The sequence below is a fragment of the Mustelus asterias genome, chromosome 9 (genome assembly GCF_964213995.1).
Source record: "Mustelus asterias chromosome 9, sMusAst1.hap1.1, whole genome shotgun sequence".
NCBI classification, from domain to species: Eukaryota; Metazoa; Chordata; class Chondrichthyes; order Carcharhiniformes; family Triakidae; genus Mustelus; species Mustelus asterias.
In genome coordinates, this window is record NC_135809.1 from 6,561,685 (window position 1) to 6,584,493 (window position 22,809).

A 22,809-nucleotide genomic window follows, 5' to 3' on the forward strand; every position below is an offset into this window, starting at 1 on the left:
CAAGGAGGGAGAGAAGAAGGAGTCGCCTATGGCGATACTAGCCCAATCTCGTCTGATCTCAGAAGCTAAGCAGGTTCAGGCTTGGTGAATACTTGGATGGGAGACCGCCTGGGAATACCAGGGGCAGTAAACTTTGGGTAGCACCGTGGTTAGCACTGCTGCCTCACAGCTCCAGGGACCCGGGTTCGATTCCTGGCTTGGGTCACTGGTTGTGTGGAGTCTGCACGTTCTCTCCGTGTCTGCGTGAGTTTCCTCCGGGAGCTCCGGTTTCCTTCCACAGTCCAAAGATGTGAGGGTTAGGTTGATTAGCCATGCTAAATTGATCCTAGTGTTAGGGGGATTGGCAAGGTAAATATGTGGGATTGCAGGAATAGGGCCTGGGTGGGATTGTGGTCGGTACAGACTCGATGGGTCGAATGGCCTCCTTCTGTACTATATGGATTCTATGGAAAGTCAGCCTCTGAAGTGGAAGCTCTGGAAAAGCAGCAGGATCATGTTATACAACAAGAGAACAAGACAAAACGTTGTGTTTTTCATCAGGGTTGAGAAGTTCTGGTGAGGAACTATACCACAAATGAGAAATGGATACCTGCAATCGTCTTAGCACAGGCAGGAGCGGTCTCCTACAACATACAGACACAAGACAATGTAATATAGAGGAGACGTGTGGACCAACTTTTGGCAACAAGAACCAATCTGCCAGAGACAGAACCGACAGAGAGTTTGCATCATTGATTGATTTTTGATTGATTTGATTTGATTTGATTTATTATTGTCACATGTATTAACGTACAGTGAAAAGTATTGTTTCTTGTGCGCTATACAGACAAAGCGTACCATTCATAGAGAAGGAAAGGAGAGGGTGCAGAATGTAGTGTTACAGTCATAGCTAGGGTGTAGAGAAAGAGCAACTTAATGCAAGGTAGGTCCATTCAAAAGTATGACAGCAGCAGGGAAGAAGCTGTTCTTGAGTCAGTTGGTACGTGACCTCAGACTTTTGTATCTTTTTCCCGAAGGAAGAAGGTAGAAGAGGGAATGTCTGGGGAGCGTGGGATCCTTAATTATGCTGGCTGCTTTGCCAAGGCAGCGGGAAGTGTAGACAAAGTCAATGGATTGGAGGCTGGTTTGCGTGATGGATTGGGCTACATTCACGACCTTTTGTAGTTCCTTGCGGCCTTGGGCAGAGCAGGAGTCATACCAAGCTGTGATACAACCAGAAAGAATGCTTTCTATGGTGCATCTGTAATGAGAGTTGTAGCTGACATGCCAAATTTCCTTAGTCTTCTGAGAAAGTGGGGGCATTGGTGGGCTTTCTTAATTATAGTGTTGGCATGGGGGGGACCAGGACAGGTTGTTGATGATCTGGACACCTAAAAACCTGAAGCTCTCGACCCTTTCTACTTCATCAAGACCTAGACCTTCCTGAGAACCTAACACGACCCTAACCAATTGGGGAAGGCAGTACCTCAGTGATGAACACTTCAACACCAAGTCAACCTCAGAATACCTCACCAACTCCGGTTGGGATAACTACGGACAGCATTCAAACCAAGCCAAAGACGCCAGAGATTGCAGTAAAGACTAAAAAGCTGATGCCTGAAGTTCGCTGACAACCACACAGAGAACGGCGGCCTCTGGAACATCTGACCTTTTGTTGTTTATTAACTGCCCATATTGCTAATTGTAATTGAGAACGTTATACTGTTACTGTTGTCAGGAACCTTTGACTTAAAGGGGGAGGGAAGGTGTTGTATATTGATGTTATTTCTGGTGTTTTCTCCCCGGCAGCTTTGCAGTGGCAAGGGGCACTTTAAGAGGCTGATCACATGACATCACTGATGATGTCATTGGCCGTTTTTGTGGGCAAACGGTCAATCTTAACAGCCTGTAGCGTGAATGTCCTCTCAATAAAGCTCATTGTTTGTTTGAACCTTCGAGGCCTACAACTAAACCACCACAAAACCCATCACATCTCCTCCCACCTTCTGTTCTGTAGAAGAATCGAAACATTAACTCTCTTTCTCTCTCCACGGATGCTGCCAGATTGGCTGAGTAATTCTACACTCACTTGCTATCTGACTTTATGCTTTTCATTGTCTATGCCCTGTTCACTGCAGGCAATGACTGGGTTCAGTATTGAAGTTATACTAGGAACAGGAGAGTTGGCCATTCTGCCCATCCAGCTTGTTTCACCATTCAATTAAATCATGGCTGATCATCGACCTCAACACCAATTTCCTGTGTTATCTCCAGATCCCTTTCTGTCATTAGATCTCAGAAATTTACCGATTCTATTGTGAACACAATTACTGAGCTCCCTCAGTGGGAGCAAATTCCACCCACTGGCTGAAGAAATTCCCCCTCATCTCAGTGTTAAATGGCCTGCGTCTTATCCTGAGATTGTGGTTCCCTGCGTCTACACTCACCAGCCAGGGAGATATCTGGAGGGGGGAGAGTTCTCTGGCCTCCGCGTGGTGTTTTTCTCATGGTAGGGGAGGGGTGGGGGGGGGCGACACACCATTGGTCGCCGGCAGGAACTTCCAGTCATGCCATTCTTTATGGGATTTCCGATTCACTCCACCCCATGCCATCTGGAAACACGCAGTGAGGATGCTCCATCAGTGGGACAGGAAGATCCGGCCCCGCTGGAAAGTTCCTGCTCTTATCTATATCTTCCTCGTCACGCCCTATAAGAATTTTGTAAGTTTCAATGAGGTCACCTCTCATTCTTCAAAATTTGAGAGATTACGGGCCCAGATTCCTCAATCTCTGCTCTGAAAACAATCTCGGCACCCAGCGATTAACCTGGTGAACCTCCATTGCACCGTGCTAAGTATATACCTCCTTAAATAATAAACTAACTTGCGGTAAAGATTTACACTGTCTTAGAATTCATGCGGGGATGCGATGGCCTAGTGGTGTTATCGCTAAACTATTTACCCAGAAACTCAGCTAATGTTCTGGGGACCCGGATTCAAATCTCACCACGGCAGATGGTGGAATTTGAATTCAATAAAAATCTGGAATTAAGAATCTAATGATGACCATGAAACCATTGTCAATTATCGGAGAAACCCATCTGGTTCACTAATGTCCTTTAGGAAAGGAAATCTGCCATCCTTATCCGGCCTGGCCTACATGTGACTCCAGAGCCACAGCAATGTGGTTGACTCTCAACTGCCCTCGGGCAACTAAGGATGGGCAATAAATGCTGGCCAGCCAGCGATGCCCATGTCCCATGAATGAATGAAAAAATGAAGAGAGACTTACACACAAAGGAGAAGGGGGAGAGATTCAGGACCATGTGGGAAGTGGGAGTTTGAACAGGAGGGGGCTCATGTGGCGTTTACTCATTGGGTACAGTGTCATGGTGTTTATGTTACTGGACATGTAATTCATAGAAACCCTACAGTACAGAAGGAAGCCATTCAGCCCATCGAGTCTGTACCGACCACAATCCCACCCAGGCCCCAGTCCCATAACCCCACACATTTTCCCTGCTAATCCCCCTGACACTAGGGTCAATTTAGCATGGCCAATCAACCTAACCCGCACATCTTTGGAGTGTGGGGAGGAAGCAGGAGCACCCGGGGGAAACCCACACAGACACTGGGAGAATGTGCAAACTCCACACAGACAGTGACCCGGGACTGGAATCGAACCTGGGTCCCTGGCGCTGAGAGGCAGGCAGCAGTGCTAACCACTGTGCCACCCAACAATTCAGAGGCATGGATGAATAACCATGATGTGGAGATGTCGGCGTTGGACTGGGGTAAGCACAGTAAGAAGTCTCAATACACCAGGTTAAAATTCAACAGGTTTTCCAAACCTGTTGGACTTTAACCTGGTGTTGTGAGACTTCTTACCATGGATGAATAATCCAGAGAACATGAGTTCAAATCCGACCAGGGCAGTTTCATAACTTCATTCAGTTAAAAATAACTGATACATGAACGTGGAACTGATTTAAATACCCACCTGGTTCATTAATATCCTTACCTGGTCTGGATCTATCTGATCATGAGCATCTTAACTGGGGTCTAAAGTGGCCAAGGTGGAAATTCACTTGGACCAAATCTGCTGCAAAAATACCTTTGCCTCAGAACTGCCAACGAGAAAGGAAACTTTGCCAAGTCCTTGTCAGCAACACCCACATCCCACAAATAAAAGACCAGCTTAACCAGTTCCTTCAGTGTTATATATTTCACACAGACCAGATTTTAATTTGCTGTTACAAACATCAGTGTTGGAACGTTTGATTATTATTCTGAGGCGGGGAGCCTCAGTGTTCGATTGATAAACACTGGCAGCCATTCATAACTCAGAGATACAGCGGCACAAATCTGGGAGGTGTCTCTGCATCTGCAACTTTAAAACTTACACTCGCAACTTGGCTCAGTGCTGAGGGAGTGCTGCACTGTCAGAGGGTCAGTGCTGAGGGAGTGCCGCACTGTCAGAGGGTCAGTGCTGAGGGAGTGCCGCACTGTCAGAGGGTCAGTGCTGAGGGAGTGCCGCACTGTCAAAGGGTCAGTGCTGAGGGAGTGCCGCATTGTCAGAGGGTCAGTGCTGAGGGAGTGCTGCACTGTCAGAGGGTCAGTGCTGAGGGAGTGCCACACCGTCAGAGGGTCAGTGCTGAGGGAGTGTGTACTGTCAGAGGGTCAGTACCGAGGGAGTGCTGCATTGTCAGAGGGTCAGTACTGAGGGAGTGCCGCACTGTCAGAGGGTCAGTACTGAGGGAGTGCTGCACTGTCAGAGTGTCAGTACCGAGGGAGTGCTGCATTGTCAGAGGGTCAGTACTGAGCAGGTCTGTAACTGTCAATTTCTAGGTTACAAACAGCATGGAAAAGTGCACCTCACACATTGTTATCAACCATCTACTAATATATGTTACTTATAGGAGCAGGTGCTGGCACATTGAGTCTGCTCCACCATTCAATGTAATCATGGCTGAAGCTCCTCTCAATGCCAGGTTCCTGCACTCTCCCCACACCTCTTGATACCTTTCGAGTCTAAAGTCTATCTATTTACTTCCTAAACATATCCAGTGACTTGGCCTCCACAGTTTTCCGTGGTAGAGAATTGCACAGGTTCATTGAGGAAGAGCGCTGTCAAAATACACACTTTTCACATTTAATATTGAGGTGTGGTGAATGAGGCAATTCGACTATAGATCGAGCAGCAAGGAGGAATCATTACAACCCTATTTCCATTCAACAGGAGCCCAAAATCTATCTGGGTAATAATTCTCTGCACTAATCTCCAAATCCTTCAGAGTGCCGAATGAGCAAAAAAACCTTGTGACAAATTGGAACCAATTTTTATTTGTTTCAAAGATCAGATGGAATTCTGTTCTGATTAACTTCCTTCTGCATTGTAAGCATTTTCCATGTCTGCTGATTTATATTCAATCATTCAACTGCATGGATATCATAGAATAGAATCCCTAGAGTGCAGAAGGAGAAACATATCAGCCATGATTGAATGGCACAGCAGACTTGATGGGCCGAGTGGCCTAATTCTGCTCCTATGTCTTATGGTCTAATGGTCTAAGCTAGTCCCAATTGCCCGCATTTGGCCCATATCCCTCTATACCCATCTTACCCATGTAACTATCTAAATGCTTTTTAAAAGACAAAATTGTAACTGCCTCTACAACTGCCTCTGGCAGCTCGTTCCAGACACTCACCCACCCTCTGTGTGAAAAAATTGCCCCTCTAGACACTTTTGTATCTCTCCCCTCTCACCTTAAACAGATGCTCTCAATTTTTGGACTCCCCTACCTTTGGGAAAAGATATTGACTATCTAGCTGATCTATGCCCATCATTATTTTATAGACCTCTATAAGATCACCCCTCAGCCTCCTACGCTCCAGAGAAAAAAGTCCCAGTCTCTCCAGCCTCTCCTTATAACTCAAACCACCAGGTCCCGGTACCATCCTAGTAAATCTTTTCTGCACTCTTTTTCTAGTTTATTAATATCCTTTCCATAATAGGGTGACCAGAACTGTACACAGTATTCCAAGTGTGGCCTTACTAATGTCTTGTACAACTTCAACAAGACATCCCAATGAAACCAAGCATGCCGAATGCCTCCTTCACCACTCTGTCCACCTGTGACTCCACTTTCAAGGAGCTGTATCCCGTGATCTCTTTGCTCTGTAACTCTCCCAATGCCCTACTATTGACTGCGTAAGTCCTGCCCTGGTTCAATCTACCAAAATGCATCACCTTGCATTTATCTAAATTAAACTCCATCTGCCATTCATCAGCCAACTGGCCCAATTGATCAAGATCCTGCTGCAATCCTCGATAACCTTCTTCACTGTCCACTATACCACCAATCTTGGTGGCATCTGCAACTCGCGTCAAGAACTGTTCTTGCATTACACCTGTGCTAGCTGACCTAGTTCCCAGTCCTGCAATACTCACAAGGGCAGATGGTGGTGTTGTGGTAATGTCATTGCGTCGGTTAGGATTGTTTTTGTTGGAGTTCAGACGAATGAGGGGGGAATCTCATAGAGACGCATAAAATTCTAACAGGACTAGACAGGGTAGATGCAGGGAGGATGTTCCCGATGGTGGGGGTGTCCAGAACCAGGGGTCACAGTCTGAGGATTCAGGGTAAACCATCTAGGACGGAGGTGAGGAGACATTTCTTCACCCAAAGAGTGGCGAGCCTGTGGAATTCATTACCACAGGAAGTAGTTGATGCCAAAACATTGAATGTATTCAAGAGGCAGCTGGATATAGCACTTGGGGCAAATGGGATCAAAGGTTATGGGGAGAAAGCAGGATTAGGCTATTGAGTTGGACAATCAGTCATGATTGTGATGAATGGCGGAGCAGGCTCGAAGGGCTTCCTCCTGCTCCTATCTCCTATGTTCCTATGTCCCTATGTCACTGATGAAGTGACTGATGAAGCAACTGAAAATGGGTGAGTCGGGAACCCTGCCCCGAGGCACGGTCGCGATGTCTTGGGGGCTGTAATAATTAGGCTCCTTTGTTCCAGGTTCCTCCCCCCGGTTCTCAGTGACCTCAGTTTGGTCATGACTCATCGATCCAATGCTGTCTTGATGTCGAGGGTAATCTTCCTCAACGAGGGTGGACAACCCTCTCAAACTGGCTGGGACCTTCCTGAAATTGTTAACAGGTCTCCTGGTAGATATTGAAAGGAATCTGGGCGATTGTAAACCATTATTTTAAACAAATAAATGAATATGCACAATAATTCACACACAGGAGCCCAGCTCACTGTCGGACGATGATCTGCTGGCGTAATTGGCAGCATGATGACATCGATTTGATTTGATTTGATTTAATTTATTGTCACATGTATTAACATACAGTGAAAAGTATTATTTCTTGCACGCTATACAGACAAAGCATACCATTCATAGAGAAGGAAAGGAGAGAGTGCAGAATGTAGTGTTACAGTCATAGCTAGGGTGCAGAGAAAGATCAACTTAATGCGTGGTAAGTCCATTCAAAAGTCTGACAGCAGCAGGGAAGAAGATGTTCTTGAGTTGGTTGGTACGTGACCTCAGACTTTTCCCGACGGAAGAAGGTGGAAGAGTGAATGTCCAGGGTGCATGAGGTCCTTAATTATGCTGGCTGCTTTGCCGAGGCAGCGGGAAGTGTAGAGTGTCAATGGATGGGAGACTGGTTTGCATGATAGATTGGGCTACATTCACGGATCTAGCAGTGTAAGGGACTTCACCTCACAGGGTACAATGTTCCAATGTTTCTTTTTTGATGTGAAATGCCCTACAAAACCTAACTACAGCTTATACATTGGTTTTAATGGGAAAAGGTGATTCATTTAAAGTTGTTTCATTTAAAGTTGCAGTTTTCAGGAACGCAATTACAACTTTAAGAGACAACTTACAGTAATATGCCTACCATAACCTGGTGTTGTGAGACTTCTCCAGGAACATTCATTTTACATTGTCTTGGGAAATAAGGGGGATTGAAACAATAAAGGAGTAATTTGTCCCTGGTGGTTTGGGGAGAGACAGATTGCATGGCAGAAACTTCTGAGACACTTGTCAAATGTGATTCCAAACTTATTAAGCGACATCGAAACAGAAAGTGCTGGAAACACTGCAGGACTGACAAGAGTCGGAAGACAGAAATGTTGGGTTAATGATTTGAGGATTCTAAAGCTGATAGATTACCCACTGCTCCCTTGACAGGCAATTGGGAGGAGGCCATTCAGCCCCTCCAGGCTTGGCTGGCATTCAATTAAATAATGGATGACCGGTACCTCAACTCCACCTACCTTAGTCACCCTTTCCAAATATAAATCCATTCATAGGATTGCAGGAGAAAGGCCATTCAGCCCATCCAGTCTATGCTGGTGTTTATGCTCCACTTGGACATTCACCCATCTCTCCTCGTCTAAACCTATTGTGGGAACCTCTTCCCTCCTCTCTCATCGGTTTGTCCAGTCTCCTCTTAAATGCGTTATAATCTTCACTTCAGTCACGCCTTGTTCTAGAGAGTTCCATACTCTCACCACTCTCAGGATAAAGGCGGTTCTTCAGAATTGGATTTCTTGGCGATGATATTATACTGACGGTCTCTAGTTTTGCTCTTTCCCTCAAGGGGAGACATTCTCCACGGGCAGAAGTTAATGGTCCCCCAGGAGAAGGCTGCAAGGCAGGGCTGCCTTTCAATGGGGCGAGGTGGAGAGAGAGTTGTGGCCTTCTCAACTACCTCCCCCCTCAACAACCCCACCACATCGCCTTCCCACCCCCAGGCCCTCCTCTGTCAGCCTGTATCCCCTGTACAATTGTACCATTTATTTCACATTGTCTCTCCTCCTGTTTCCTATCCAAATGTATCACTTCCTGTTTAGCTCTCTCTGTGGTGTCTAAACTCTCCTGAAGTCTGGCACTATCCTCCACACTGATGACTACGTTTCAGAGTTTTGTAACAGCTGCAAACTTTGAAATTGCCTCCCTTACAGCCTGGTCCAGGTTATTAATAGATATCAAACAGAACCGTGATCCTAACACTGACCCTGGAGAACACACTGCGTACTCTCGCCCTCAGAGAAACCACCAGCACTCCCCTCCTTTCTGTCCCTTAGCCAATTCTGTATTCGTGCTGTCGCTGTCCCTTTGTATCACAAAGTTTCCTTTGGTTTCCAAATCAGTTGGAGCAGCCTTAGATAGACAGGGGAGAATCTTCTGCCAATTTCCATTTGGATCCTGAGTGGTAAAGAGTTCTCGGGCTGATTGGGAAGAATATTGAACTGTCTTCAGTTATTTGTGAGCATGCGGTTGATAATGTGACACACGGTTGGCGAGTCGGTGTGTATCTGCTGCATTGTTACATCAATCCTTCCTGAGCTGCCATCCCCCTCGACTGGAACACACACGGTCCAGGGTGGGGTGGCGGGGGGGAAGGGGAGGCGCTAGGCTGGGGTGCAGGGGGGCTCGGGGGTGTCACAAACTTTCCTATTGCGTTAAGTGGTTGACACACAATCAGCAGCTCCTTTTTTAACATGAACCCCATTCGGGGGGGTGGGGGGGGTGGGGGGGGCGGGTATGAGATGAGCTCCCAACATACAATCTCCCCCAGTGTTACACAGCCAGACAAAGTCACAGTGACCGCAGTGTTTCCCAGCCCGTTTAATTGTGGACTCGTATCACGTGATAGTTATCAACGATATCACATGCTATCGTGTGATGGTTCTCAATGTTATCACATGTTATCACACGATGGCTATCATGGTTATCGCATGTTATCACGTAGGTTAGGTTGATTGGCCATGCTAAATTGCCCCTTAGTGTCTCGAGGTGCATAGGTTAGAGGGAGTAACGGGTAAATATGTGCGGTTATGGGGATAGGGCCTGGGTAGGATTGTGGTCGGTGCAGACTCGATGGGCCGAATAGCCTCCTTCTCCTCTGGAGGCATTCAATGATTCTACGATAGTTATCAATGTTATCACATGTTATCTCATGATGGTTGTTAATGGTTTTTTTTATTTGATTTATTATTGTCACGTATTAGTATGCAGTGAAAAGTATTGTTTCTTGCGCGCTGTACAGACAAAGCATACCGTTCATAGAGAAGGAAAGAAGAGAGTGCAGAATGTAGTGTTACACTCATAGCTAGGGTGTAGAGAAAGATCAATTTAATGCGAGGTAGGTCCACTTAAAAGTCTGACAGCAGCAGGGAAGAAGCTGTTATTGAGTCGGTTGGTACGTGTCCTCAGACTTTTGTATCTTTTTCCTGACGAAAGAAGGTGGAAGAGAGAATGTCCGGGGTGCGTGGAGTCCTTGATTATACTGGCTGCTTTTCTGGGGCAGCGGGAAGTGTAGACAGAGTCAATAGTTGGGAGGCTGGTTTGTGTGATGGACTGGGCTTCGTTCACGAACCTTTGTAATTTCTTGCGGTCTTGGGCAGAGCAGGAGCCATACCAAGCTGTGATACAACCAGGAAGAATGCTTTCTATGGTGTATCTGTAAAAGTTGGTGAGAGTTGTACCTGACATGCCAAATTTCCTTAGTCACCTGAGAAAGTAGAGGCAAGGGGAGCTTTTTTCACTCTGGCATTGGCATGGGAGGGAACCAGGACAGGTTGTTGGTGATCTGGACACCTAGAAACTTGAAGCTCTCGATCATTTCCACTTTGTCCCCATTGATGTAGACAGGGGCATGTTCTCCTTTACGCTTCCTGAAGTCGATGATGATCTCCTTCATTTTGTTGACATTGAGGGAGAGATTATTGTTGCTGCACCAGTTCACCAGATTCTCTATCTCATTCCTGTACTCTGTCTCGTCATTGTTTGAGATGCGACCCATTAGCAAACTTGAAAGTGAAGTTGAAGGGGAATTTGGCCGCACAGTCATAGGTGTATAAGGAGTATAGTCGGGGACTGAGAACACAGCCTTGTGGGGCACCGATGTTGAGGATGATCGTGGAGGAGGTGTTGTTGCCTATCCTTACTGATTGTGGTCTGTGAGTTAGGATGTTCAGAATCCAGTCGCAGAGGGAGGTGCCGAGGCCCAGGCCACGGAGTTTGGAGATGAGTTTCATGGGAATAATGGTGTTGAAGGCTGAGCTGTAGTCAATAAATAGGAGTCTGACATAGGTGTCCTTGTTATCGAGGTGTTCCAGGGTTGAGTGCAGGGAGATGGCATCTGCCGTGGACATGTTGTGACGATAGGCAAACTGTAGTGGGTCTAGGTAGTCCGGGAAGCTGGAATTGATTTGTGCCATGACTAACCTTTCGAAGCACTTCATAATGATGGATGTCAGAGCCACCGGCCGATAGTCATTAAGGCACGCTGCTTGGTTTTTCTTAGGTACCAGGATGATGGTCGTCTTCTTGAAGCAGATAGGGACCTCAGATTGTTGTAAAGAGAGGTTGAAGATGTCTGTGAATACCCCCGCCGGCTGATCCGCGCAGGATCTGAGTGCACGTCCGGGTCCCCATCCGGGCCAGTCACTTTCTGTGGATTGGCCTTCAAGAAAGCTGCTCTGACATCTGCAATGGTGATCCCAGATACAGGTTCACCCAGGGCTTCCAGGGTGGAGGGCATGCTCTCACTGACCTCTTTCTCAAACCGGGCGTAGAATGTATTGAGGTCAGCGGGGAGAGGTACACTGGTGCCGGCGATTTCACATCCTTTCATCTTGTAGCCTGGTATGCTTTCATGTTATCACATGTTATCACATGTTATCACATGATGCCTATTTCTCCAGCCTGTCCATGTTTTCCTGAAGCCTGTTACCATCCCCCCCTCAATGTTCACTACACTCCTGGCCTTTGTGTCATCTGCAAATTTTGAAATTCTGCTCTATATACCCAAGTGCTTAAAATACATTCGAAAGAGCGTTGGTGCTAATATTCCCCGGGGAGCACCATTGTATTTCATCCTCGAGCCTGAATTCACCTTGACTCTGCTCTCTGCCGCTAAGCCAATTTCTGACTAACAGCCACTCTCCACGTAATCTCATGCAGTTCCAGGTCACTAACAGGTCTATGATGTCGTACATAACCAAACGCATTTAGAAATTTGATATATACAACATTATTTGCACTCCCTCATTCATTAAGAACTCACTCACCTGAGTCAAACATGAATTACTTTTCACACATCCATGCTGAATTTCAAATACTGCTCCTATTTTTCTGAATGCTGATTAAATTTTGCCAGATTATTGTCTCTGAAAGTTTCGCCATCACAACATTGACCTGTTGTTGCTAGGTAGTTGTTATAGTTGCTAGGTAGTTACTAGGTAGTTGCTAAGTAGTTGTTATAGTTGCTATAGTTACTAGGTAGTTGTTGCAGTTGCTAGTAGTTGCTAGGTAGTTGCTAGGTAGTTGTTATAGTTGCTATAGTTGCTAGGTAGTTGTTATAGTTGCTAGGTAGTTACTAGGTAGTTGCTAAGTAGTTGTTATAGTTGCTATAGTTGCTAGGTAGTTGTTGTAGTTGCTAGTAGTTGCTATAGTTGCTAGGTAGTTGCTAGGTAGTTGTTATAGTTGCTAGGTTGACCCCTTCCCCATTTTTAAACAATGCTCCACCACCTGACACCAATGGAACTGTGCCTGGATCTCAGCTCCCAAAGCAAGTGCCGTAGAAGCCATCTCAGGTCCCGCCTATTTCCACGTTGTTTAAGCACACAGAATCTACGAGACTTGTTTAGCTGTGTAACCAGTAACCGATACATTACCAGTGAGACTAGATCATTGCATCGTCAAATAACTTGTTTTGGTAAGAGCAGCTTTGCTAGTTTAATGAGAATGAGGATAAAATGTTCCATGGTGCAGATCTTAATGGAAAGGCGCTCAGAAACAATTATCTTCTCAGGGTGGTAAGAAATACGATTAAATTAATGGTCACAACACAAGAACACAAGAAGAAGTAGGAGTGGCCACCAGCCCCTTCAAGCCTGCCCCACCATTCAGTACAACCCTGGCTGATCTATGCCAGTCTCAGCTCCTTCTCTGCGCCATTTCCCCCGTCGCCCTCTATTGCTCGATCTATCAAATATTTATCCATCTCCACTTTAAATACTTCTGGGCAGCGCGGTGGCACAGTGGTTAGCACTGCTGCCTCACAGCGCCAGGGACCTGGGTTCGATTCCCGGCTTGGGTCACTGTCTGTGTGGAGTTTGCACATTCTCCTCGTGTCTGCGTGGGTTTCCTCCGGGTGCTCCGGTTTCCTCCCACAGTCCTAAAGACATGCTGGTTAGGTGCATTGGCCATGATAAATTCTCCCTCAGTGTACCCAAACAGGTGCCAGAGTGTGGCCACAAGGGGATTTTCACAGTAACTTCAATGCGGTGTTAATGTAAGCCTACATGTGACACTAGTAAATAAACTTCTAATGATCCAACCTCCACCACCCACGGACAGAGAATTCCAGAGATTCACCACCCTCTGCCAGAAGAAATTTCTGCGCACCTCAGTTTTAAATGACCAGCCCTTTACCTTGTAGCGATGTCCCCTTGTTCGAGACTCTCCCACTAGTGAAAACATCTCACCATCTACTCTGTCAAGAATTCACTCGGTAGATTTCAAAATAAATATTTTGTACAAAACGGTTATTAGTTTTGTGTTAAACGCAGCAATTAGTACAAATGATAAATGCCCCTGTTTGCTGGAGGCTGTTTCATTTCCCCCATTCTCGGGCGATAGTTTCTGAAGCCATGGGCTGGATTTTCACATCCTGTCAAGGAAATAGAAATTGGGATTGTTTCCGGAGACTGAACCCATCCCCTCAGGGAATCATAGAATCCCATAGAATCCCTACTGTGCAGAAGGAGGCCACTCGGCCCATCAAGGCTGCACCGACCACAATCCCACCTAGGCCCTAATCCCATAACTCCATGCATTTACCCTATCTCATCCCCCTGACACTAAGGGGCAATCCACCTAACCTGCACATCTTTGAAGTGTGGGAGGAAATCGGAGCACCCGGAGGAAACCCACGCAGACACGGGGAGAATGTACAGACTCCACACAGACAGTGACCCGAGGCTGGAATTGAACCCGGGTCCCTGGCGCTGTGAGGCAGCAGTGCTAACCCACTGTGCCACTCTGCCACCCCTTTTGGATCAGACCCCTTTGGGATTCTCATGGAGACAACTAACTGAGAGGAGGCATCAACATGGAGGGACCCTCTCACCAACAGTTTAAATTTTTAAATAAAAATCAGAAAAGAAATCAGGCCACTGCCGTGTGTGAGGCAGTGTGGGGGGTGGGGGGGGGGGGGGGGGGGGCTTGCTACAGGGTGGCACGGTGGCACAGTGGTTAGCACAGCTGCCTCACAGCGCCAGGAACCCGGGTTCGATTCCCGGCTCGGGTCACTGTCTATGTGGAGTTTGTACGTTCTCCCCATGTCTGCGTGGGTTTCCTCCGGGTGCTCCGGTTTCCTCCCACAGTCCAAAAGACGTGCAGGTTAGGTTGATTGGCCATGCTAAATTGCCCCTTCGTGTCAGGGGGGTTTACAGGGCAAATATGTGGGGTTACGGGGATAGGGCCTGGGTGGGATTGTTGCTGGTGCAGACTCGATGGGCCGAATGGCCTCCTTCTGCACTGTAGGGTTTCTATGTTTCTAGGTTGGGGGGTGGATCTGGGTGGGTGTTATTGGTTGGCAGCAACAGAACATACAAACACACAGGGTTGCCAACACTCCGGGATTGACCTGGAGCCTCCAGGAATTGTAGATCAATCTCCGGAACACTGCCGCGTGAGATCCCGGAGAAATATCATCCGGACGTTAAAACAGGATTGGGGTTTTTTTTTGTCATTTTCTGTGAACATTTCCCTTTACCAGATATAAAAGTATCAATAAATGGGGGGAAAATGGCTGATCACCAGCCATTTTGGAAAAAATTATAAGGGATAGGATTTATAGTTATTTGGAGAGTAATGAATTGATAGGTGATAGTCAGCATGGTTTTGTGGCAGGTAGGTCGTGCCTTACTAACCTTATTGAGTTTTTTGAGAAAGTGACCAAGGAGGTGGATGGGGGCAAGGCAGTGGACGTGGTATATATGGATTTTAGTAAGGCGTTTGATAAGGTTCACCATGGTAGGCTTCTGCAGAAAATGCAGATGTATGGGATTGGGGGTGATCTAGGAAATTGGATCAGGAATTGGCTAGCGGATAGGAAACAGAGGGTGGTGGTTGATAGTAAATATTCATCATGGAGTGCGGTTACAAGTGGTGTACCTCAGGGATCTGTTTTGGGGCCACTGCTGTTTGTAATATTTATTAATGATCTGGATGAGGGTATAGTTGGGTGGATTAGCAAATTTGCTGATGACACCAAAGTCGGTGGTGTGGTAGACAGTGAGGAAGGGTGTCGTAGTTTGCAGGAAGACTTAGACAGGTTGCAAAGTTGGGCCGAGAGGTGGCGGATGGAGTTTAATGCGGAGAAGTGTGAGGTAATTCACTTTGGTAGGAATAACAGATGTGTTGAGTATAGGGCTAACGGGAGGACTTTGAATAGTGTGGAGGAGCAGAGGGATCTAGGTGTATGTGTGCATAGATCCCTGAAAGTTGGGAATCAAGTAGATAAGGTTGTTAAGAAGGCATATGGTGTCTTGGCGTTTATTGGTAGGGGGATTGAATTTAGGAGTCGTAGCGTTATGTTGCAACTGTACACAACTCTGGTGCGGCCGCACTTGGAGTACTGTGTGCAGTTCTGGTCCCCACATTACAGGAAGGATGTGGAGGCTTTGGAGAGGGTGCAGAGGAGGTTTACCAGGATGTTGCCTGGTATGGAGGGGAGATCCTATGAGGAGAGGCTGAGGGATTTGGGATTGTTTTCGCTGGAAAGGCGGCGGCTAAGAGGGGATCTTATTGAAACATATAAGATGATTAGAGGTTTAGATAGGGTGGATAGTGATAGCCTTTTTCCTCTGATGGAGAAATCCAGCACGAGGGGGCATGGCTTTAAATTGAGGGGGGGTAGTTATAGAACCGATGTCAGGGGTAGGTTCTTTACCCAGAGGGTGGTGAGGGATTGGAATGCCCTGCCAGCATCAGTAGTAAATGCGCCTAGTTTGGGGGCGTTTAAGAGATCCGTAGATAGGTTCATGGACGAAAAGAAATTGGTTTAGGTTGGAGGGTCACAGTTTTTTTTTTAACTGGTCGGTGCAACATCGTGGGCCGAAGGGCCTGTTCTGCGCTGTAATGTTCTATGTTCTATGTTCTATAAAATTTGATTGGCGTCGGGAGGACGTGTATCACAGGGATGGATGTGTTGGCCGACTAATGGCTGGAGCGTTCAGGCAAGTTAATCACAGCTAACAACTCTAACGTACAAATTTACAAATTAGGAACAGGCCATTCGGCCCCTCAGGTCTGCCCTGTCATTTGATAAGATCCTGGTTGATCCTATAGTTGTCTCAATGTCACTTTCCTGCCCACCCCTGATAACTTTTGACTCACTTATTAGTCACGAATCTGTCAATCTTTGCCTTATAAATATTCAACGATCCAGCCTCCACCACTCTCCGGGGAAGAGAGTTCCAAAGATTCATGGCTTAATGAGAGAAAAATGTAGAAAATAGGACATCACATCAAATACACAAAAATGAAATATTTTGATCATATCATATGGGCGGCACGGTAGCACAGTGGTTAGCACTGCTGCTTCACAGCTCCAGGGACCTGGGTTCGAATCCCGGCTTGGGTCACTGTCTGTGTGGAGTTTGCACATTCTTCCTGTGTCAGCGTGGGTTTCCTCCGGGTGCTCCGGTTTCCTCCCACAGTCCAAAGATGTGCGGGCTGGGTTGATTGGCCATGCTAAATTGCCCCTTAGTGTCCCGGGATGCGTAGGTTAGAGGGATTAGTGGGTGGATATGTGGATAGGGCCTGGGTGGGATTGTGGTTGGTGCAGACTCGATGGGCCGAATGGCCTCTTTCTGCACTGTAGGATTCTATGATTATAGCAGATGGTAGACGGGGATTATTATTGGAAGGAAAGGTCAACAGAAAATGGGAGGAGAGAGAAGCAGAAGAGAAAAGAGATGATGGCTAATAAGAATTGGATGGATTGAAGTATGTGGAATGTGTAAGACCAGCATAAGACAAACTGAGGTGCGGGGGTCCATTGTAATCAACCTTCTGGGAAAAAGGTGACAATAATTAACAAATTAAACCATCTCCATCTTAAATGGGAGTTCTTGTCTCTATATGGTGTCCCCCAGTCCTAGATTCTCCCATGAGGGGAAACATGCTCCCAGCACCCACCCTGTCAAGTTCCGCCAGGATCTTACATGTTTCAGTAAGATCACCTCTCATTCTTCCTAAATTTCAATGGATGCAGGTCCAACCTGTCAGTCCTACATTACTGGAGGAATCCCTTTGGCTGCACCCACACCCAGGCGGGCAAGGGAGGCCTCAAGGGCTACCTGGAGCATTGGCATTCTGGCCCACTGCTAGGTGCCTGCCTCTGCGCAGCTAACCTACCCCTGTCAGTTTGTGGGAGGTTAGGAAAATTCCAGGCCTCCTTACAGTGGGTTCAGCAAGGGCTGATGTTCATGTTAGCTATACTCCCCAGTTTGCTGGGGAGGGATCTGGGTGTGCAAGTCCACAGATCCTTAAAGGTGGCAGCACAGGTGGAAAAGGCGGTGAAGAAGGCATATGGCATGCTTGCCTTTATTGGACGGGGCATAGAGTATAAAAGTTGGCATATGATGTTGCAGTTATATAGAACGTTGGTTAGGCCACATTTGGAATACTGCGTCCAGTTCTGGTCACCACACTACCAGAAGGACATGGAGGCTTTGGAGAGAGTGCAGAAAAGGTTACCAGGATGTTGCCTGGTATGGAGGGTATTAGCTATGAGGTGAGATTGAGTAAACTAGGGTTGTTCTCCCTGGAAAGACGGAGGTTGAGGGGAGACCTAATAGAAGTTTATAAAATTATGAAGGGCATAGATAGGATGAACAGTTGGAAGCTTTTTCCCAGGTCAGAAATGACAAACACAAGGGGTCACAAGTTCAAGATAAGGGGGGCAAGGTTCAATACAGGTATGCGGGGGACGTATTTTACACAGAGGGTGGTGGGGACCTGGAATGGACTACCAAGCAAGGTGGTTGAGGCAGACACGCTAGGATCATTTAAGACTTATCTAGATAGCCACATGAACAGACTGGGAATAGAGGGATACAAACGGATGGTCTAGTTAGGAACACATGATCGGTGCAGGCTTGGAGGGCCGAAGGGCCTGTTCCTGTGCTGTATTGTTCTTTGTTCTTTGCTATCATCTGAAAATGTTGACACTGTGTGACTTATTCCTCATTTCAAACCTTATTGAATACAAATTATGAATAAGAGTGGGGCCAGCACTGATTCCTATGAAACACTGCTTTCTATCTTACTCCAATGTGATTAGCTATCCTTTGCTCCTACTCTCTGCTTTCCAATTTTTTAAGTCAAATTTACAATCAGTCAGATATTCATTCTCCTGATTTACCACCATGTCCGAACCTTTTTTCATGAGACTAACATGCTGTGTCTTATCAAAGGCCCTTTGCAAATTCAACTACATGATCTGCACTGCACCACGCTTATCCTATCATTCATTTCAAAGTATTTTATCGGTTTAATTAAGCATAGCTTAGCTGTTTGGAATCAATTCTGACTGTTCTTTTATGTTATACTTTCTGAATTTTCCATTACTTTTTTGTACTGATTCCAGTATCTCTCACTGACATTAGGTTGACTGGTCCATAGTTCGCAAGTTGTGTTCTGCCTCCCTTTTTATGTATGAGAAGAACAAGATGGCACAGTGGTTAGCGCTGCTGCCTCACAGCGCCAGGGACCCGGGTTCAATTCCGCCCTTGGGTCACTGTCTGTGTGGAGTTTGCATGTTCTCCCCGTGTCTGCGTGGGTTTCCTCCGGGTGCTCCGGTTTCCTCCCACACTCCAAAGATGTGCGGGTTGGGTTGATCAGCCGTGCTAAATTGACCCTAGTATCTAGGGGATTAGCAGCGTAAATATTGGGATTACAGGGATTGTGGTCGGTGCAGGCTCGATGGGACGAATGCTCCCCTTCCACACTGTAGGGGTGCTATGATTATCTGTATTCAGTCAGTTCTTTGTCACTGTGATACCTACCCTGGAACTTCTTTGGGTACGTGTGGACACATATCATCCCACACCCCAGGGTTTATTTTTTTAGTTTTGGTATCTATCAATTATTTTCCCTATTTTTTCCCCGACTGGATTGACATTCTTTTAAATTTCAAGCTCGTTTAAACTCATCAGGGTTTGGACACTACGGGAACATTTCCTCTTGTGGGGAAGAACATCACCAAGAGACAGTCAATATAAGATAGTCACCAAGAAATCCAAAAAAAAGTAAAGTATATTTATTCGTCACAAGTAGGCTTTCATTAACAATGCAATGAAATTACTGTGAAACTCCCCTAGTCGCCACACTCCGGCACCTGTTCGGGTACACTGAGGGAGAATTTAGCACGGCCATTGCACCTCACCAGCGTGTCTTTCGGACTGTGGGAGGAAACCGGAGCACCCGGAGGAAACCCGCGCAGACACGGGGAGAACGTGCAGACTCTACACAGACAGTGACCCAAGCCAGGAATCAAACCCGGGTCCCTGGCACTGTGAGGCAGCAGTGCTAACCACTGTGCCACTGTGCCACCCACGATTGAGAATTACAGAAGAAAATTCTTCACCCAAAGAGTGGTGAGAATGTGGAACTGGCATCCACAGGGATAGCATCCGAGGAAGAAGGAACTGTTGGGATTTGATGATAGACTTGGATCAGGACAAGGTTCAGATTCAACATAAACACCAGCATAGACTGATGGGCTGAAGGGACTATTTCTGTTCCGGATCTCCAATGTAATTCTATGCTCTGGTGAAGTTCCAATTTCATTAGATTCTTTAATTAAAAGCTGATGTGGATAACCATTCAACACGTCTGCTATTTCTCGGCGAGCTTATCTTGCTCATTCTTTCCCGCTCTATCCCCAGTTTAATTTTTTATTTATCTGTGGAGAATGTTTGATTATTTTTGAGGTGTATCTATACCTCAGGGACTGCAGCGGTTCAAGAAGGAAACTCACCACCAGTTAGGGATGGTCAATAAATGTGGTTGAGCCAACAATGCCAGCATCCCATAAAATTAAACGTTAAAAAAAATTCCACGGCATTATTTGGTTGAAGAGCGGGAGGATTCTCCCTGATGCCCTGGCCAATATTTATCCCTCAAGATACATCACTGAAACAGATGATCGGAACATTGTCACTTTGCTGTTTGTGGGAGCTTGCTGTGCACAGATTGGCTGCCACATTTGCTGCATTATAATGGTGATTACAATTGAAGAGTATGACATTAGCTGTAAAGTATATTGGAAGTGTTCGATAATCATAAATAGTGTTATAAATGCAAAATATTCCTTACCTAATTTCTCTTCTAAGTTCTGGACATCCGTACTCTACGGCCGGAACTTTCCGTTCCCACGCAGGGTGATTCACAGCGGTGGAGGTACCCCGCTATTGGCCGGTGGGGGGGGGGGGGGGGTCTTTCAGTCCCGCTGCAGTTAATGGAGTTTCCCATAGCATGCACCTTCCCCCTCCCCCACTGCTGCCGGGAAACCCACTGCATTCACCATTGTCTAGACCGGAAGATCCCACCGGCAGGAATGGTCGGGAAATTCCAGCCTATGTAGGTGGACGATCCGTGCATTCCAATGTCTAACGACATGAGTAGCAGCCTGGCTCAGGTGTAGAACACTTGCCAAAGGTTCCGAGCTGCGATGTCCAACACCCAATTCCTCATTGACAAAGGGGCTACCAACAGAGGGAAATCTGGCTGAGATATTTGTCCAATTGGATCCCTTTCCCAGGCTGGAGACTGTGTAAGTAAACAAATCAAGGTCGCACATCATTTTGATGGTGAAATTAGCAGGACGCTTCTCACACCTTCTCCCAATGGACTATTTGCCATCCCATTCCATGTGCACTCTGCCCCCAGGTTGGCGTTGCACCCTGACCTCTCTTATTTTTGGCAGTTTTTGGCCAGTGGCTATTTCCATCTATTCTCAGGGGCAGGTGCCAGGTTTACCTCAGCTGGAACAAGATTCAAAACTGCACATTTGGTGTTATTCTGAACCATGTACTGGCTATCTGCCCAACTGAGCCACCTGGCCCCACTAGTGGCCTAAGCAGCGGCTCTTAAAGGGACCCTCAGAATGGCTCACCAAGCAGACAATGCATTTCCTGTGTTCATTTTCAGAAAGGTTCTGGGCTCATTGGGGCCAGGAGTTCTCTCATTCCACCCATTCCAGAACTTGTGTCGATTATTCGATTGGGCATTCTCCCAAAAGGCACAGTGCCTCACAGTGCCAGGGTCCTGGGTTCAATTCCCGGCTTGGGTCACTGTCTGTGTGGAGTTTGCACGTTCTCCCCGTGTCTGCGTGGGTTTCCTCCGGGTGCTCCAGTTTCCTCCCAGAGTCCGAAAGACGTGCTGGTTAGGTGGATTGGCCATGCTAAATTCTCCCTCAGTGTACCCGAACAGGCACCGGAGTGTGGCGACTAGGGGATTTTCACAGTAACTTCATTGCAGTGTTAATATAAGCCTACTTGTGACACTAATAAATAAACTTAATTAACATGAATTCTGGGATGGGTGGAATGGGAAAACTCCAGCAATGTTTCCTGGTATCCGATGGCCCCCCGCAAAAACATTTTAAACATCTTGAGAAATTAAGGGGGCGATTCTCCCAAAAGTGCTGAATTGGCGGGAAAACTGGTCTAAATCCCGACAGTTCTGACAGTTCAACTTCTCACTCGAATCTCCGCCCTCTGTGCAATGCAGAGGTCCCAGTCGTGAATCTCATTAAAAACATGCCGGAGTTTGAAAGTTCTGGAACTCTGTGCATGCGCAGTTGTCCTGATCTGTCAGTCTTCCCATTTGCTGGCTAGCCCGATCGCTGGCCAGCCCGGGACCCCCGCAGTGCTGCCCCTCCAGCCCCTCCTCCCCCACAGCCCGATCGCTGGCCAGCCCGGGACCCCCGCAGTGCTGCCCCTCCAGCCCCTCCTCCCCCACAGCCCGATCGCTGGCCAGCCCGGGACCCCCGCAGTGCTGCCCCTCCAGCCCCTCCTCCCCCACAGCCCGATCACTGGCCAGCCCGGGACCCCCGCAGTGCTGCCCCTCCAGCCCCTCCTCCCCCACAGCCCGATCGCTGGCCAGCCCTGACACCCCCTGCCCCGGAGCGCCCCAATGTCCAGCCCATCCCCCAGCAGTGGCGATCCCCCCACCCCCCTCAACTCGGCTGACCTCCCCACCCTCCCCCCCCCCCCACCCCGGTCAGACCCCCCAGAGGCAGCCCCCTGTCCCGGCAGACCACCCCCTAACTCACCCCAATCGCTGCCCTCCCTCCATCCCAGGCCGATTCCAATGCAGAGTGGCAGTGGGATTCCCCCACCTACACCGATCACCCCTAGGCCCCACCCACAATAGGCCCCACCCCCTTGGCACTGCCCGATGCCTGATGGGCTGTGCCAAGGTGCCCCCTGGGTATGGGCACATTGCCCCTTGGGCAGTGCCATGGGGGCACAGGTTGGCACTGCCAGGGTGCCCATGCTCAGGGGACACCGTCCCCTGCCACCCCATCCCCCAAAGGGCCCCCGATTGCTCCCCCTTCATTCCTGTTGGGTCTCCTGCTAGTTCCCCGAACGTGGGGAGCTAGTCTGGACCCCTCCGGGATGAAGTACTCCTGGTGGGATGGGAGAATCAGGTCCCGATAATTAACGAATCTACATATTTAAAATCATAGAATCATAGAAACCCTACAGTGCAGAAG

General features: G+C 47.5%; 1 protein-coding gene across 2 annotated transcripts in view; it reads left to right on the plus strand.

Moving 5' to 3' along the window:
- The window catches only part of ric8b (RIC8 guanine nucleotide exchange factor B), a 470,590-nt gene that overhangs the window by 136,523 nt on the left and 311,258 nt on the right, over nucleotides 1-22,809 (plus strand). The window lies entirely within an intron of this gene.